This window comes from Tachyglossus aculeatus, chromosome 11 (assembly GCF_015852505.1).
Source record: "Tachyglossus aculeatus isolate mTacAcu1 chromosome 11, mTacAcu1.pri, whole genome shotgun sequence".
NCBI classification, from domain to species: Eukaryota; Metazoa; Chordata; class Mammalia; order Monotremata; family Tachyglossidae; genus Tachyglossus; species Tachyglossus aculeatus.
Window position 1 is genome coordinate 3,397,994 of NC_052076.1, and position 16,556 is coordinate 3,414,549.

Below are 16,556 nucleotides of genomic sequence, written 5' to 3' on the forward strand. Positions count from 1 at the left end.
AGTGGAAAGAGCCCGGGCTTTGGAGTCAGAGGTCATGGGTTCGAATCCCGGCTCCGCCACTTGTCAGCTGTGTGACTTTGGGCAAGTCACTTAACTTCTCTGTGCCTCAGTGACCTCATCTGTCAAATGGGGATGAAGACTGTGTGCCCCACATGGGGCAACCTGATCACCTTGTATCCTCCCCAGTGCTTAGAACAGTGCTTGGCACATAGTAAGCACTTAACAAATGTCATCATTTTTTCTCTGGGCCTCAGTTCCCTCATCTGGAAAATGGGGATTAAGTCTGTGAGCCCCACGTGGGACAACTTGATCACCTTGTATCTACCCCAGCGCTTAGAACAGTGCTTTGCACATGGTAAGGGCTTAATAAATGCCATCATCATCATCACGAGAGGCTTAGGGGCCGGGATGGGACATAAGCCTGCCGAACATGGAGGCAGAGGATCAGTGCCGCCGGAGTGGGGAGAGGCCGGAGGCTGCAGGGCGAAAAGGAGGCCCTGGCAGCAGCTGGGGATGGGAGCGGGAAAGTCTGGGAGCCCACTGTCACCAGGGTGTGTAGGAGGGGGCGGTGGGCTGTCAAACCCCAAGAAGAGTTAGAGAAGCAGCGTGGCTCAATGGAAAGGGCACGGGTTTTGGAGTCAGAGGTCATCATCATCATCATCAATCGTATTTATTGAGCGCTTACTCTGTGCAGAGCACTGTACTAAGCACTTGGGAAGTACAAGTTGGGTACAAATCCAAGTTGGGAAGTACTTGGGAAGTACAAGGTCATGGGTTCAAATCCCGGCTCTGCCAATTGTCAGCTGTAACTTTGGGCAAGTCACTTCACTTTTCTGGGCCTCAGTGACCTCATCTGCAAAATGGAGATTAAGACTGTGAGCCCCCCGTGGGACAACCTGACCACCTTGGAACCTCCCCAGCGCTTAGAACAGTGCTTTGCACATAGTAACTGCTTAATAAATGCCATCAAAAAAAAAAAAGAGCACAAGAGGACCCAGGGACCCATCCGCACCCCTGCCTCCCACCCCTCCGTCCTGGAAACCCCCAGGCCCCTCCCTGGACGGGCCAGGGGGAGGGACGGAAGGACGGAGGGTCGGGGCCGACCCCTCTCAACCCTATTGCCTGCAGAGTCACAAGTGGCAACCATTTCCCTCCAACGCCATTTCCCTCCAACCATCTCCCTCCATCAGGCAAAAACTCCTCACCCTGGGCTTCAAGGCTGTCCATCCCCTGGCCCCCTCCTCCCTCACCTCCCTTCTCTCCTTCTCCAGCCCAGCCCGCACCCTCCGCTCCTCGGCCGCTAACCTCCTCACCGGGCCTCGTTCTCACCTGTGCCGCGGTTGACCCCTGGCCCACGTCCTCCCCCTGGCCTGGAATGCCCTCCCTCCACACATCCACCAAGCTAGCTCTCTTCCTCCCTTCAAAGCCCTACTGAGAGCTCACCTCCTCCAGGAGGCCTTCCCACACTCAGCCCCCTCCTTCCTCTCCCCCTCCATTCCCCCCGCCTTACCTCCTTCCCCTCCCCACAGCACTGTATATATGTATATATGTGTGTACGTATTTATTACTCTATTTATTTATTTATACATATTCATTCTATTTATTTTATTTTATGTTTGGTTGTCTGTCTCCCCCTTCTAGACCGCGAGCCCGCTGTTGGGTAGGGACCGTCTCTATATGTTGCCAACTTGGGACTTCCCAAGCGCTTAGTCCAGTGTTCTGCACAAAGTAAGCGCTCGATAAATACGATTGAATGGAGGAATGAACACCGTTGCCAGCATCCCCGCTAGCCCGCTCCGCCCCGCCCCGCCCTGCCCACTCCCTTTGGTCTCAGTCCCAGGCCCTCCGATTTTATGAACTTCCTTTCGATCCAAATAGACACACACACACACACACAGGACCACAGGAATCTTGGGCAGCTGAAAAGTTATTCCCTCTAAAATAAAAGAAGCCGTTTGCCGGTCTCTCTCCCGAGCCGGCCCCACAGAGCTGGAGCTGAGAATACATTAGCCTTTAATGAAGTGAAACCCTCATCTTCAATGAGACACCTCATTTAGCGCAATTGTTTCAGAGCCATTACAGAAAGACAATTACAAGGGAGCGGGGAGAGTAATTGGAAATGCTGGCAGGAGCCGGGCGAAATGATAATAAATAAAAATATTCAACCTAATAAGCTTCCAGGAGGGGGTGGACTGAAGAAAATCAACATAATTAGAACTGAACCTCGGTGAGGAAACACAGACAGCGGGGTGGCAAGTGCTCAGCTTGGGCAGGAAGGGGAAGGAGCGAGATGGCGTCCTTGGGTGATGGGTCTGGGAGGGGTGGACCGGGCCCCTCTGGACATTGCTTGGAGGGTCTGCGGCCCCTGGTTGGGGGGAACGAGTTGGGAGGGGGCCGGAGGAGCCGGACTTCTGGAGGGCCCGGGGCCTGCCAACCCCGCTTTGCTGCCTCTCGGCTTCACCCGCCGTTGAGTGACTCTCCAGCCTGGCTTTGTCTCTGGATTGAACCAACACACACACGCGTGCACACCCAACACACACGGTCACATGTACAAATGCAAACACGCACAGTCACATGCACAAACACGGAAAACAAAGACACACATCTGCGGACACCCACGCCCGACACCACTGGGCGTAAACATGCCCACATAAATACAGAGAAGCAGCGGGGCTCGGTGGAAAGAGCCCGGGCTTTGGAGTCAGAGGTCATGGGTTCAAATCCTGGCTCCGCCAGTTGTCAGCTGGGTCACTTCTCTGGGCCTCAGTGACCTCATCTGGAAAATGGGGATGAAGACCGTGAGCCCCCCGTGGGACAACCTGATCACCTCGTAACCTCCTCAGTGCTTAGAACAGTGCTTGGCACAGAGTAAGCGCTTAACAAATACCAACATTATTATTATTATTATTACATGGGCACACCCCCCCACTCACTTATGTACCCACCCACAGTCACAGAAACCTAGAGGCACACCTTTGTACCCACATAGAAACAGATAAAGACACTTCTACAAACCCACACGTACGCACACATATACGCAGATACACACCCGCCCAAGATAAATATAGAGCTCTATATACGCACAACCACCTACGCACAAAGGAACACGCTTGAGTTCCAATAGGCTTGTGGCGGGTACAAGGGGAGGGCAGTCGGGGGTATGAGAGGAGGGTAGTGGGGGGTAAGGAATTTCACCGATGGTGTACGCGTCCGCCTCCTCCCCAAACCCCAAGTGAAGTTAAGTAGCCCCCAGATCCACACACCATCCAGGACCCTGGTATCTGAGAACAAGCCCCCTCCCCACTCTGACCCTTTTGCCATGCCTGCCGGCACCAACAGGACCGAGCCGAGACCACCGAGTCTCTGGGGCCACAGCAGCTTCCCCAGGTGGAAGCCCAGGAGCCCGGGTTCAGGGACCCCAGGACCGCTGCGGCCCCCCATCCCACCTCCCAGGGCCCTTGTCCCCCTCGGGGCCCCTTTGGCTCCATTCCACACTCCCATCCTGGAGGGGGTGTCTTGGAGAATCACCATCCAGAGCTCCAAGAACAGCAGGTGGGTGAGGGTTTTCCTGCCCAGAGACAGGGGGATGGACTCCGTGATCCTTTCCGGTCGGAGGGGCTTTGGTATCTTGTCCTCTCCCGGCAAATGGTCCCAGGCGTGGTTGGGGGGTGACGGGGTGGGGGGTGCCCACCAGGTGCTTCTATCTAATAGAGAGATAATGCCAAAGCTCCTAGGGCATAATCCCAAGCATCCTCCCCTCTCCTCCCAAACATCCCCATTCATTCATTCATTCATTCAATTGTATTTATTGAGCGCTTACTGTGTGCAGAGCACACTTAGGAAGTACAAGTCGGCAACATATAGAGACGGTCCCTACCCAACAGTGGGCTCACAGTCTAGAAGGGGGGAGACAGCCAACAGACACACACAGACTGGCAGACACACACCCTCGTGTAATAATAATAATAATGGCATTTATTAAGCGCTTACTATGTGCAAAGCACTGTTCTAAGCACTGGGGAGGTCACAAGGCCATCAGGTTTTCCCACGGGGGGCTCACAGTTTTAATCCCCACTTGACAGATGAGGTAACTGAGGCCCAGAGAAGCAAAGTGACCTGCCCAAAGTCACACGGCCAACTGGCGGAGCCGGGATTTGAACCCCTGACCTTTCATTCATTCAATCGTATTTATTGAGCGCTTACTGTGTGCAGAGCACTGTACTAAGCGCTTGGGAAGTCCAAGTTGGCAACACATAGAGACGGTCCCTACCCAACAGTGGGCTCACAGTCTAGAAGGGGGAGACAGAGAACAAAACAAAACATACTAACAAAATAAAATAAATAGAATATGCCTCTGACTCCAAAGCCTGCGCTCTCTCCACTGAGCCACGCTGCTTCTCACAAAGTGATGTACAGACACACACCCAGCCTGGCACACAAAGAGATGTGTACACACACACACACACACACACTGTGCCTGTCTCCCTCCCCTTCCCCGGCCCGGGTCCTGTCAGGTTTCACTTCCCCCTAGGCTGCAGCCTGGCCTGGAGTAGTTTGGCCAAGCCCGACCCGGCCTCCGCCCAAGCCTGCGCCCCGCAAAGACTCTCGGACCTCAATCCCGATTCCGACCCCGTCCGGTTCAGTTTGGGCCGGTTCAGGCCGGTCCTGTCCAGCCTAACAGCCCCAACCCCGCAACGTCCTCAACGTACCTCGCTCTCGCCTGTCCCGCCATCGACCCCCGGCCCACGTCATCCCCCGGGCCTGGAATGCCCTCCCTCTGCCCATCCGCCAAGCTACCTCTCTTCCTCCCTTCAAGGCCCTGCTGAGAGCTCACCTCCTCCAGGAGGCCTTCCCACACTGAGCCCCTTCCTTCCTCTCCCCTTCGTCCCCCTTTCCATCCCCACCATCTTACCTCCTTCCCTTCCCCACAGCACCTGTATATATGTATATATGTTTGTACATATTTTTTACTCTATTTATTTATTTATTTATTTTATTTTGTTAGTATATTTGGTTTTGTTCTCTGTCTCTCCCTTTTAGACTGTGAGCCCACTGTTGGGTAGGGACTGTCTCTAGATGTTGCCAATTTGTACTTCCCAAGTGCTTAGTACAGTGCTCTGCACATAGTAAGCGCTCAATAAATACGATTGATGATGATGATGATGATGATGACGTCCATCCCCAGCCACCCTGGGCAGAAAGCGGACGGTCCATCAGCCTCCACTGCCCACTGCCTTGACCCCTGGCTCTCCATCTCCTCAAACACGGGGGGACCGACAGAAGCTTTCCCTGGGCCCGGGAAGCCCCCCACTTCTGCCCCATGTCCTCTCTAGCTGAGGAAAGCAGCAGGAGCGTTGTTCTGAATGTGCGTGTGTGCTTTACGTGTGTTTGTAAATCAGTTTCATCGGTCCCCCTGCCCTCTCCTCTCCGCCTGCCGACAAGAGCCATTCCCAGGAGTCAGGGGACTCCTGGAAGAGAGATAGACCTTGAGCTGAAGCTAATCCCTCCCTCTGCTTCCCCATCCCTTTCCCCACCCTCCTTGATGATGATGATGAGGCTTACTATGTGCCAGGCATTGTTCTAAGCGCCGGGGTAGATACAAGCTAATCAGTTTGGGCTCAGTCCGTGTCCCACATGGGGCTCACAATCTTAATCCCCATTTTACAGATGAGGGAACTGAGGCTCAGAGAAAATTAAGTCACACAGCAGAGAAGTGGCGGATGCCCAGGCTCTAGCCACTAGGCCACGCTGCTCCTCTGCTCGTCCGCCCCCGCTGTTCTCCACTGCCCCTCGGGCCCCAGACAGCCCAGAAGAGAGGCACACAAATGCCCCTTCCCCTCGTCCCCGCTTCCTCTAATTGGGTCCTCCGTGTTCGTCTGATTCCCTCCGCAGCACATGGCCCAGAATGCAAATTGAGGTGGACGTGGGCCGCAGATGCTGGTACTAATTTAATTGAGGGAAACACCTTGGGTGAAGCCCTCCGCACCACCCCTTCAAATGGGTTCAATGCCCTTGCTAATGAAAAGCTTCCACAGCCCCCAGTGCCCACGGGCACTTCCGCAGGGGGAAGGGGTTGGCTACCAGAGAGGCCTGGATGGGCACTCTCCACTTAAGGCCCAACGGGGAACCGGGCTGGACGGGGCGTGGGTGCAGGCTGGCAGAGAGGAACGGGTGGGAAGGTACGGAGCTGAACAGGGAGATGGGGATGGAAGGGCGGAGAGATTCTTGGACCAGGAGAGGAGCCCGGAGGGTTTGGGATGGGCACATCCTGGGCAAAGGATGAGAAGCTGCGTGGCTCAAGCCCAGGGAATCTGCAAGTCCAGAGACTCCCACCCACCGTCCCCTGCGGACCCCGGCCACAAGCCCCTCCCCGGTCCCCAGCCCTGGTGGTGGGAGTCGCAGAGTCGCAGTCCGGCACCTTTGCCCGCCCGGGCCCCGTCCGTCACTGTATTTTCCTAGCTTCCCCCGCCCCGAACCCGCAGCACAAGAAAGGGCGCCATAAGGCAGCCCTTCCCCTTTCCGCACCTGGGCCCCACCCAGGATAATAATAATAATGGCATTTATTAAGCGCTTACTATGTGCAAAGCACTAAGCGCTGGGGAGGTTACAAGGTGATCAGGTAGCCCCCTGGGGGGCTCACAGTCTTCATCCCCGTTTTACAGATGAGGTCACTGAGGCCCAGAGAAGTGAAGAGCTCACCTCCTCCAGGAGGCCTTCCCAGACTGAGCCCCTTCCTTCCTCTCCCCCTCGTCCCCCTCTCCATCCCCCGCATCTTACCTCCTTCCCTTCCCCACAGCACCTGTATATATGTATGTATGTTTGTACATATTTATGACTCTATTTATTTACTCATTTATTTATTTTACTTGTACATATCTATTCTATTTATTTTATTTTGTTAGTATGTTTGGTGTTGTTCTCTGTCTCCCCCTTTTAGACTGTGAGCCCACTGTTGGGTAGGGACTGTCTCTATATGTTGCCAATTTGTACTTCCCAAGCGCTTAGTACAGTGCTCTGCACATAGTAAGCGCTCAATAAATACGATTGACTGATTGATTGATTGAAGTGACTTGCCCAAAGCGACACTGTTGACAATTGGCGGAGCCGGGATTTAAACCCATGACTTCTGACTCCAAAGCCCGGGCTCTTTCCACTGAGCCACGCCAGGATGCTCACCGCGTAATTCATATTTGCATGATACATATTTGCGGGAATCGTATTTGCTTCGTGGCAATGGCGCCGGCCCGCAGAGGCCACAGCCGCGTGGTCGGAGAGCGGCGCTGGGAGGATGCCGGGTGATTTCTCGCTCCGACCTCCTTCCTAAGGAGACCCCAGCCCGCTTCTCCCCTCCTGAGCTGCGTGAGGACCCCCCCAACCCCCAGTCTCTTCCCCAACTCCAGCCCAGTCATCCCCTCTGCCTGCATCCATGGTGTCTTGTCTCCTTTCCCCGTCCCCCTCTCCGGACTATAAATCTCCCCCCTTGACCGCTGGGCAAACAGAAGCCCAGAGAGGGCAGGTGCCTTGAGTAAGATCACACAGCCAGTCAAGGGCAGAACTGGAGAAGCAGTGTGGCCTAATTGAAAGAGCATGGGCTCGGGAGTCAGAGGACCTGAGTTCTAATTCTGGCTCGGCCAATTGCCTGCTGTGTGACCTTGGACAAGTCATTTAACTTTTCTGCCTCAGTTTCCTCAATTGTAAAATGGGGATTTTTCTCATTTTTACTTAAACTGTGAGTCCCGTGTACGAGGCCTTCCCAGACTGAGCCCCTTCCCTCCTCTCCCCCTTGTCCCCCTCTCCATCCCCCCATCTTATCTCCTTCCCTTCCCCACAGCACCTGTATATATGTATATATGTTTGTACATATTTATTACTCTATTTATTTTACTTGTACATATCTATTCTATTTATTTTATTTTGTTAGTATGTTTGGTTTTGTTCTCTGTCTCCCCCTTTTAGACTGTGAGCCCACTGTTGGGCAGGGACTGTCTCTATATGTTGCCAATTTGTACTTCCCAAGCGCTTCGTACAGTGCTCTGCACACAGTAAGCGCTCAATAAATACGATTGATGATGATGATGATGACAAGGATCGGGTCTAACTTCATTAACTTCCCCCTTCTTGACTGTGAGCCCGCTGTTGGGTAGGGACCGTCTCTATGTGTTGCCAACTTGTACTTCCCAAGCGCTTAGTACAGTGCTCTGCACACAGTAAGCGCTCAATAAATATGATTGAATGAATGAATTAATTAACTTGTCTTTACCCTAGAGCTTAGAACAGTGTTTGATACATAGTAAGTGTTTAACAAATACCAGAATATTAATAACAATGATAATGATAATAATAATTGGAATCCTGTCTGGAACTTTCTCGTATGTAGACTGTGAGTCCTGTGTGGGACAGGGGCTCTGTGACTCCCGATTATATTCTATAATAATAATAATGATGGCATTTATTAAGCGCTTACTATGTGCAAAGCACTCTTCTAAGCGCTGGGGAAGTTACAAGGTGATCAGGTTGTCCCACATGGGGCTCACAGTCTTAATCCCCATTTTACAGATGAGGCAACTGAGGCCCAGAGAAGTTAAGTGACTTGCCCAAAGTCACACAGCTGACAGTTGGCGGAGCAGGGATTTGAACCCTTGACCTCTGACTCCAAAGCCCAGGCTCTTTCCACTGAGCCACGCTGCTTCTCACTATCCTACCACTTGGTACAGTGCTTGGTGCAAAGTAAACACTTAAACACCATAGCTATTATTATTAATATTAATGATAGTAATAATATCATCTCACTTCCTTCTCAAATCTGTCAGACTTCAACCCCCCTCATCTTGAAAGCCCTCCTAAAATCCCTTCTCCTCCAAGAAACTTTCCCCAAATAATTCCCAACACGCCCGAGTCATATCAATTCAATGGCCACCCCCAAGCATATACGTATTTATTTACACCGATCCTGGGCTCTTGTGCATATATGAATATTCAATTGTCCCCTCAATAATTTATTCTACTAATTCATCCTGGCGCATTCATTCTACTCCCTCTCTGATGGTGTGCTCTTCCTCCTGCTCTCACAGTTTGTAAATTTTTGAATGTCTGTGTCCCCCACTAAAGCATAAGTTCCTCTTGGGCAGGGAACGTATCCTGTGCTTCTTTGTGCTCTCCCAAATGCTCAATAAATATCATTACTAACCCAGTGGATGCTCAGCACTAACAACAACAATAAACACAAATAATAATAATAATAATAATTGTGATATTTGGTTCCTAGGTCCCAAGCTCTGTACTAAGTGCCGAGGGAGAGAATAAATAAATACGACTGAATGAATAATCATTGGGTTGCAGTCCCTGCATGGAGGAAGAGGAACAGGATGGGCCTCTGCTTTGGAGTCAGAGGTCATGGGTTCAAATCCCGGCTCCGCCAATTGTCAGCTGTGTGATTTTGGGCAAGTCACTTAACCTCTCTATGCCTCGGTTCCCTCATCTGTAAAACACGGATTAATCAATCAATCAATCAATCATATTTATTGAGTGCTTACTGTGTGCACAGCACTGTACTAAGCGCTTGGGAAGTACAAGTTGGCAACATATAGAGACAGTCCCTACCCAACAGTGGGCTCACAGTGTAGAAGGGGGAGACAGAGAACAAAATCAAACCTATTAACAAAATAAAATAAATAGAATAGATATGTACAAGTAAAATAAATAAATAAATAAATGAATAGAGTAATAAATATGTACAAACTTATATACATATATATGGGTGCTGTGGGGAAGGGAAAGAGGTAAGGTGGGGGATGGAGAGGGGGACGAGGGGGAGAGGAAGGAGGGGGCTCAGTCTGGGAAGGCCTCCTGGAGGAGGTGAGCTCTCAGTAGGGCCTGGAAGGGATTAAGACTGTGAGCCTCCCGTGGGACAACCTGATCACCTTGTAACCTTCCCAGCGCTTAGAACAGTGCTTTGCACATGGTAAGCGCTTAACAAATACCATTATTATTATTATTATTATTATTATTCTGATGATAAGTAGGGGAGGCAGACACCCAGAGTGCTCTGGGGGGATTTTCTATTTGGAACTTCAGAAGAATGGCCATTTTGCTATCCGCTTATTGTACAATTGCTGGGAGATGGCTTGTATCGCTTGTTCTTGACATAGGATTTGGTGGGCATTGAGGGACTTGGGCAAAATGTTCTGTACGATGTCATCAAGTGAGCCCGTCCATCACAGGCGTTGGCACGCGGTCCTAGGGGTAGAGGGGCACACTTTTCCCACCTCAGGGTGTTCAAGCCAACCCTGTTTCTGGCGGGGAGCTGGGGCTGGGGGAGAAGCGGGGCGAGTTGGAGGGCGAGGGAGGGGGAAGAGGAGGCTTGTGTTTTCAGCACATTTTCCTTCCTCTGGCACCAGCAGGTAACCCAGAGGCAACCGGAGCCCGTCATGCCAACGCGCACCAAGGGCACAGAGGAGAGACAGGGAGACAGAGACAAAAGGGGAGAGATAGGGGAGACAGAGATGAGGGGGAGGCAAAGGCAAAAAGACAAAGAGGGGGTGGGGGGGGAGTGGAGAGAGACAGAGAGAGAGCACACGCGGGAGAGAATGAGAGAGCACATGCAGGGAGGATGCCTGCAGGTTTTCGGCTCAATCAGACTCTAATGCTCAAACTGCCGGAGTCCAGCAGGTTAAGCTCTCGGCTAAGCGGCTCTTTAAAGAACTTGGATTAAGAAACGGGTTTTCAGGTCTGCGGGGGTTTCCCCCAATTCCCCCTCAGTGGGTACCACGCTGCTCCGCAGCCAGGCTGCCCGCAGCGGGAAAGGAGGTGGGGACCCGGCCGGCCACGTCCTTCTGTGGGCACTGGGATGGCACAGGCGATTTCCAGCTCCCCATCAGGGGATGGGGTGGCCGCCCTCTGCCCAGTACCAAGGAGACCTCATCGCCCGGACCGGAGAAACCCAAAACGTTGAGGGAGAGAAGAGGGAGAAGCAGCGTGGCCTAGTGGCTGGAGCCCAGGCCTGGGAATCAGAAGGGCCTGGGTTCTAATCCTGACTCTGCCGCTTGTCCGCTGTGTGACCCAGGGCAAGTCACTTCATTTAATAATAATAATAATTTTGGCATTTATTAAGTGCTGAGTATGTACCAGGCACTGTACAAAGCACTGGAGTAGATACATGGTAATCGGGTCGGTCACAGTCTATGTCGCACATGGGGCTCACAGCCTAAATCCCCATTTTATAATAATTTTGGCATTTATTAAGTGCTCAGTATGTACCAGGCGCTGTACGAAGCACTGGAGTAGATACATGGTAATCGGGTCGGTCACAGTCTATGTCGCACATGGGGCTCACAGCCTAAATCCCCATTTTATAATAATTTTGGCATTTATTAAGTGCTCAGTATGTACCAGGAGCTGTACGAAGCACTGGAGTAGATACATGGTAATCGGGTTGGTCACAGTCTATATCGCACATGGGGCTCACAGCCTAAATCCCCATTTTATAATAATTTTGGCATTTATTAAGTGCTCAGTATGTACCAGGCGCTGTACGAAGCACTGGAGTAGATACACGGTAATCGCGTTGGTCACAATCTATGTCGCACATGGGGCTCACAGCCTAAATCCCCATTTTATAATAATTTTGGCATTTATTAAGTGCTCAGTATGTACCAGGCACTGTATGAAGCACTAGAGTAGATAAATGGTAATCGGGTTGGTCACAGTATATGTCGCACATGGGGCTCACTGCCTAAATCCCCATTTTATAATAATTTTGGCATTTATTAAGTGCTTAGTATGTACCAGGCACTGTACGAAGCACTGGAGTAGATACATGGTAATCGGGTCGGTCACAGTCTATGTCGCACATGGGGCTCACAGCCTAAATTCCCGTTTTACAGATGAGGTCACTGAGGACCAGAGAAGCCAAGTGACTTGCCCAAGATCACACAGTAGACAAGTGGTGGAGCCGGGATTAGAACCCAAGTCCTTCTGATTCCAAGGCCCGTGTTCTATCCACCATGCCACACTGCCTCGGTTCCCTCGTCTGTAAAATGGGAATTGAGACCATGGGCCCCACGTGGGACAGGGACTGTGTCCGACCTGATGATCTTGTATCTGCCCCAGCGCTTAGAACAGAGACTGGCACATAGTAAGCGCTTCTTGAATACTATTTTAAAAAAAGAGAGACTGAGCCCCGCTGCCTGATTTCTGCCCAGACCCCGGGGAGCAGGTGAGTCCAGGGGAGTGATGCCGCCTACGTACAGAGGGATGTGGGGAGGCAGGAGGAACATCCAGACAGAGCCGGGAGCTTCCTGAAGATGCAGGCTTGGGAAAGGGGGGATCGGTCCCACCCACCAAGGCATGGGGGTCCCCCTTTTTCGGGGTCTAGTCCAGTCCTACTGGGGGTAGACCCCTCCAAGGAACCCAGTGGGGCCCAGTTGAGATGAAGCAGTCATGGGAACTGCCTTCTAGACTGTGAGCCCACTGCTGGGTAGGGACCGTCTCAATATGTTGCCAACTTGTACTTCCCAAGCGCTTAGTACAGTGCTCTGCACACAGAAAGCGCTCAATAAATACGATTGATTGATTGCAAGAGAAGCAGCATGGCTCAGTGGAAAGCGCACGGGCTTTGGAGTCAGAGGTCATGGGTTCAAATCCCGGCTCCGCCACTTGTCAGCTGTGTGACTTTGGGCAAGTCACTTAACATCTCTGGGCCTCAGTTCCCTCATCTGCAAAATGGGGCTTAAGACGGTGAGCCCCATGTGGGACAATCTGATCAGCTTGTAACCTCCCCAGTGCTTAGAACAGTGCTTGGCACATAGTAAGCGCTTAATAAATGCCATTATCATTATTATTAGTATTATTAACTGGGATGGAGCAGCATCCTGGGCACTCTAGGTGGTCTAGCTGGACAGTGTCCACTTTGGGGGGGACGGGGGGAGGGAGGGAAGAGGGGAGGGACGTGAACGCCCCCGCCCTGCCATGACTGTTCCCCACCCCCACCCTGCCAAGGTTGTTCCCTCCACCCTCCCCTTACCCCCAGCCTTACCCCAGGCTTTCCTTCCTGCTTTATCGCTCATTCAATATTCATCCGACACAGGGTGGCTGCTAATATGGATTATGAAAATATGAATAGTTTATGAGCAAACTTCTAGCCCTCGAACAGCAAGAGGAAATACAATTTGCTGTTGGTGTCCGGGGCAGCAGGGCTCCCCGACCTTTCCCGATTCCCTCCCTGCTCCTGTATTGCCCTGGTGGGGGCAGAGGAATAATATTCATTCAATCGTATTTATTGAGCGCTTACTGTGTGCAGAGCACTGTACTAAGCGCTTGGGAAGTACAAGTTGGCAACATATAGAGACGGTCTCTGCCCAACAGTGGGCTCACAGTCTAGAAGGGGGAGACAGAGAACAAAACATATTAACGAAATAAAATAAATATGTACAAATAAAATAGAGTAATAAATGCGTACAAACATATATACATATATACAGGTGCTGTGGGGAGGGGAAGGAGGTAAGGCGGGGGGATGGGGAGGGGGAGGAGGGGGCTCAGTCTGGGAAGGCCTCCTGGAGGAGGTGAGCTCTCAGTAGGGCTTTGAATAATAAGATATTAATTATAATAATTGTGGTATTTTTTCAGCACTTACCGTGCGCCAGGCACTGTACTAAGCGCTGGGGTGGGTACAAGCAAATCGAGCTGGACACAGTGCCTGTCCCACATGGGGCTCACGGTCTCAATCCCCATTTTCCAGATGGGGTCACTGAGGCCCAGAGAAGTGCAGTGACTTGCCCAAGGTCACACAGCAGACAAGTGGCAGAGCTGGGATTAGAACCCACGACCTTCTGACTCCTGGGCCCGCGCGCTATCTGCTACGCCGTGCTGCTTCTCCATCAAGGGCCTACTGAGAGCTCACCTCCTCCAGGAGGCCGTCCCAGACTGAGCCCCTTCCTTCCTCTCCCCCTCATCCCCCTCTCCATCCCCCCCATCTTACCTCCTTCCTTTCCCCACAGCACCTGTATATATGTATATATGTTTGTACATATTTATTACTCTATTTATTTTACTTGTACATATCTATTCTATTTTATTTTGTTAGTATGTTTGGTTTTGTTCTCTGTCTCCCCCTTTTAGACTGTGAGCCCCCTGTTGGGTAGGGACTGTCTCTATATGTTGCCAACTTGTACTTCCCAAGCGCTTAGTACAGTGCTCTGCACACAGTAAGTGCTCAATAAATACGATTGATGATGATGATTGATGAATAGACAGGCAGTCACTGGGCACTGAGATCACGGGTTCCAGAGGTTCTGGAATCAAGGCTTTTCTGCTCCCAGACCCCCCTGACAGAAAACCCTAGACTGTGAGCTCATTATGGGCAGGGACTGTGTCTGTTTGCTGTTGTACTGTACTTTCCTGAGAGCTCAGTACAGTGTTCTGCACACAGTAAGTGCTCAATAAATACGATTAAATGAATAAATGAACCTTGGATGCAGAAGGCTTACCCCATCAATGTCATCATCATCATTACTGTTGTATTGTACTTTCCCGAGCGCTTAGTACTGTGCTCAACACACAGAAAGTGCTCAATAAATGATTGAATGAATGAATGAATAATAATGACAGTATTTGTTAAGCGCTTACTATGTGCCACGCACTGTTTTAAGTGCTGGGGTAGATACAAGGTAATCAGGTTGTCCCACGTGGGGCTTGCAGTCTTAATCCCTGCTGAGAGCTCACCTCCTCCAGGAGGCCTTCCCAGACTGAGCCCCTTCCTTCCTCTCCCCCTCATCCCCCTCTCCAACCCCCCATCTTACCTCCTTCCCTTCCCCACAGCACCTGTATATATGTATATATAGTTGCACATATTTATTACTCTATTTATTTATTTATTTTACTTGTACATTTCTATCCTATTTTATTTTGTTGGTATGTTTGGCTTTGTTCTCTGTCTCCCCCTTTTAGACTGTGAGCCCACTGTTGGGTAGGGACTGTCTCTATGTGTTGCCAATTTGTACTTCCCAAGCGCTTAGTACAGTGCTCTGCACATAGTAACCGCTCAATAAATACGATTGATTGATTAAATTTAAATTAATCCCCATTTTACAGATGAGATAACTGAGGCCCAGAGAAGTGGACTTGCCCAAAGTCACACAGCTGCCAAGTGGTGGAGTCAGAATTAGAACCCACGACCGCTGACTCCCAAGCCCGGGCTCTTTCCGCTGAGCCTCGCCGCTTCTCACGAATGAATCATCAACCTCGTCGTCATCATCGTCAACTGTGATTCTAGGATGCTCACCACAGCAACCACCACGTTGCCCAAAGCTTGTGCCTGGAAACCTGCAACCGGAGGAGCGGACCCCAGCCCCTGCCCTCGATAAGATTGCAGTCTGACGGGACAGCCAAGGGGATGCAGGCTGCCAAACCCACATGAAGTAAAGGAGGAAGAGCGGGGACGCAGCGATGAAACAGCCCGCCACGGGTAACAGCTAAATCACGGAGATGCACCCGAGGGCCAAAATCATTGATAATAATAATAATAATGATGATGGTATTTGTTAAGCGCTTAATTTGTGCAAAGCACTGTTCTAAGCGCTGGGGAGGTTACAAGGTGAACAGGTTGTCCCATGGGGGGCTCACAGTCTTAATTCCCATTTTACAGATGAGGTCACTGAGGCCCAGAGAAGTGAAGTGACTTGCCCAAAGTCACAAATCTGACAGTTGGCGGAGCCGGGATTTGAACCCATGACTTCTGACTCCAAAGCCCGGGCTCTTTCCACTGAGCCATGGTTGATCCGCTGAGGTGACCAGGGTGGTGGGATTAATCAGAGAAGGTCTTTTGGAGGGAAGGAGGAGAGGAACATACGCTGGTGGATTGGAGTAGGCCTGAAGTGGAATCCCTGCTCTCCACCCACGGCCCCAGATTCGATCCAGTGAAGGAAAACCCTCCCCGGACTCTAAAACCCAGGCCCGAGAGCCCCCGCCTGCTCCAGGGGCTTGCTCCCGCTGCTCGGCTTTGACCTCAAGGAGACGCAAAGGTTACGGGGGATCGCTTCCTGGGCTGCCATGGATAGCAGGTGAGGGCAGGGGGGTGTGGCTAAACCCACCCTGGGTCCTCGAGCTCAGTGGCGACCAGGCCAAGAGGGATAAAGAGAGCCAAAAGTAGGCAGGGAGTTTTGAGAGGAGAGGAAGGAGAGACAACGGGCAGAGAGGGAAGCCCGGGAGGCTGTCACAATGGTCACCCCCAAGACACCGAGTTGGACCCAACCCTACCAGACACACCAAATCCCTGCCACCCTCAGGACACCTGCTCTATCTCTGACCCCCTGCTCTTCCACTCCCAATACCTCCTGGTGGAGACCACCAGGGTCCCGAGCCCACCCCAGCCTCCCCAAACCCCGCCCCGGCGGCCAACGACAAACCTGGGGGAGTCCACTTCCCCCTGCATCCAGGACCGACTCCTCTCCCTCTCCTCCTGCTCCATAACCTCCGGTTAAAGCAGGCATCACCTTCCTGGCTCCTCCAGGCCTTCCGGGCGCAGTCCCAGGAATGTCCCCCAGATACTCCGCCCATCC

At 51.7% G+C, this 16,556-nt stretch overlaps 1 protein-coding gene across 1 annotated transcript in view; it reads right to left on the reverse strand.

Moving 5' to 3' along the window:
• PKNOX2 (PBX/knotted 1 homeobox 2) overlaps positions 1-16,556 on the reverse strand; it is a 180,904-nt gene that overhangs the window by 131,874 nt on the left and 32,474 nt on the right. The gene's annotated exons all lie outside the window — the stretch shown is intronic.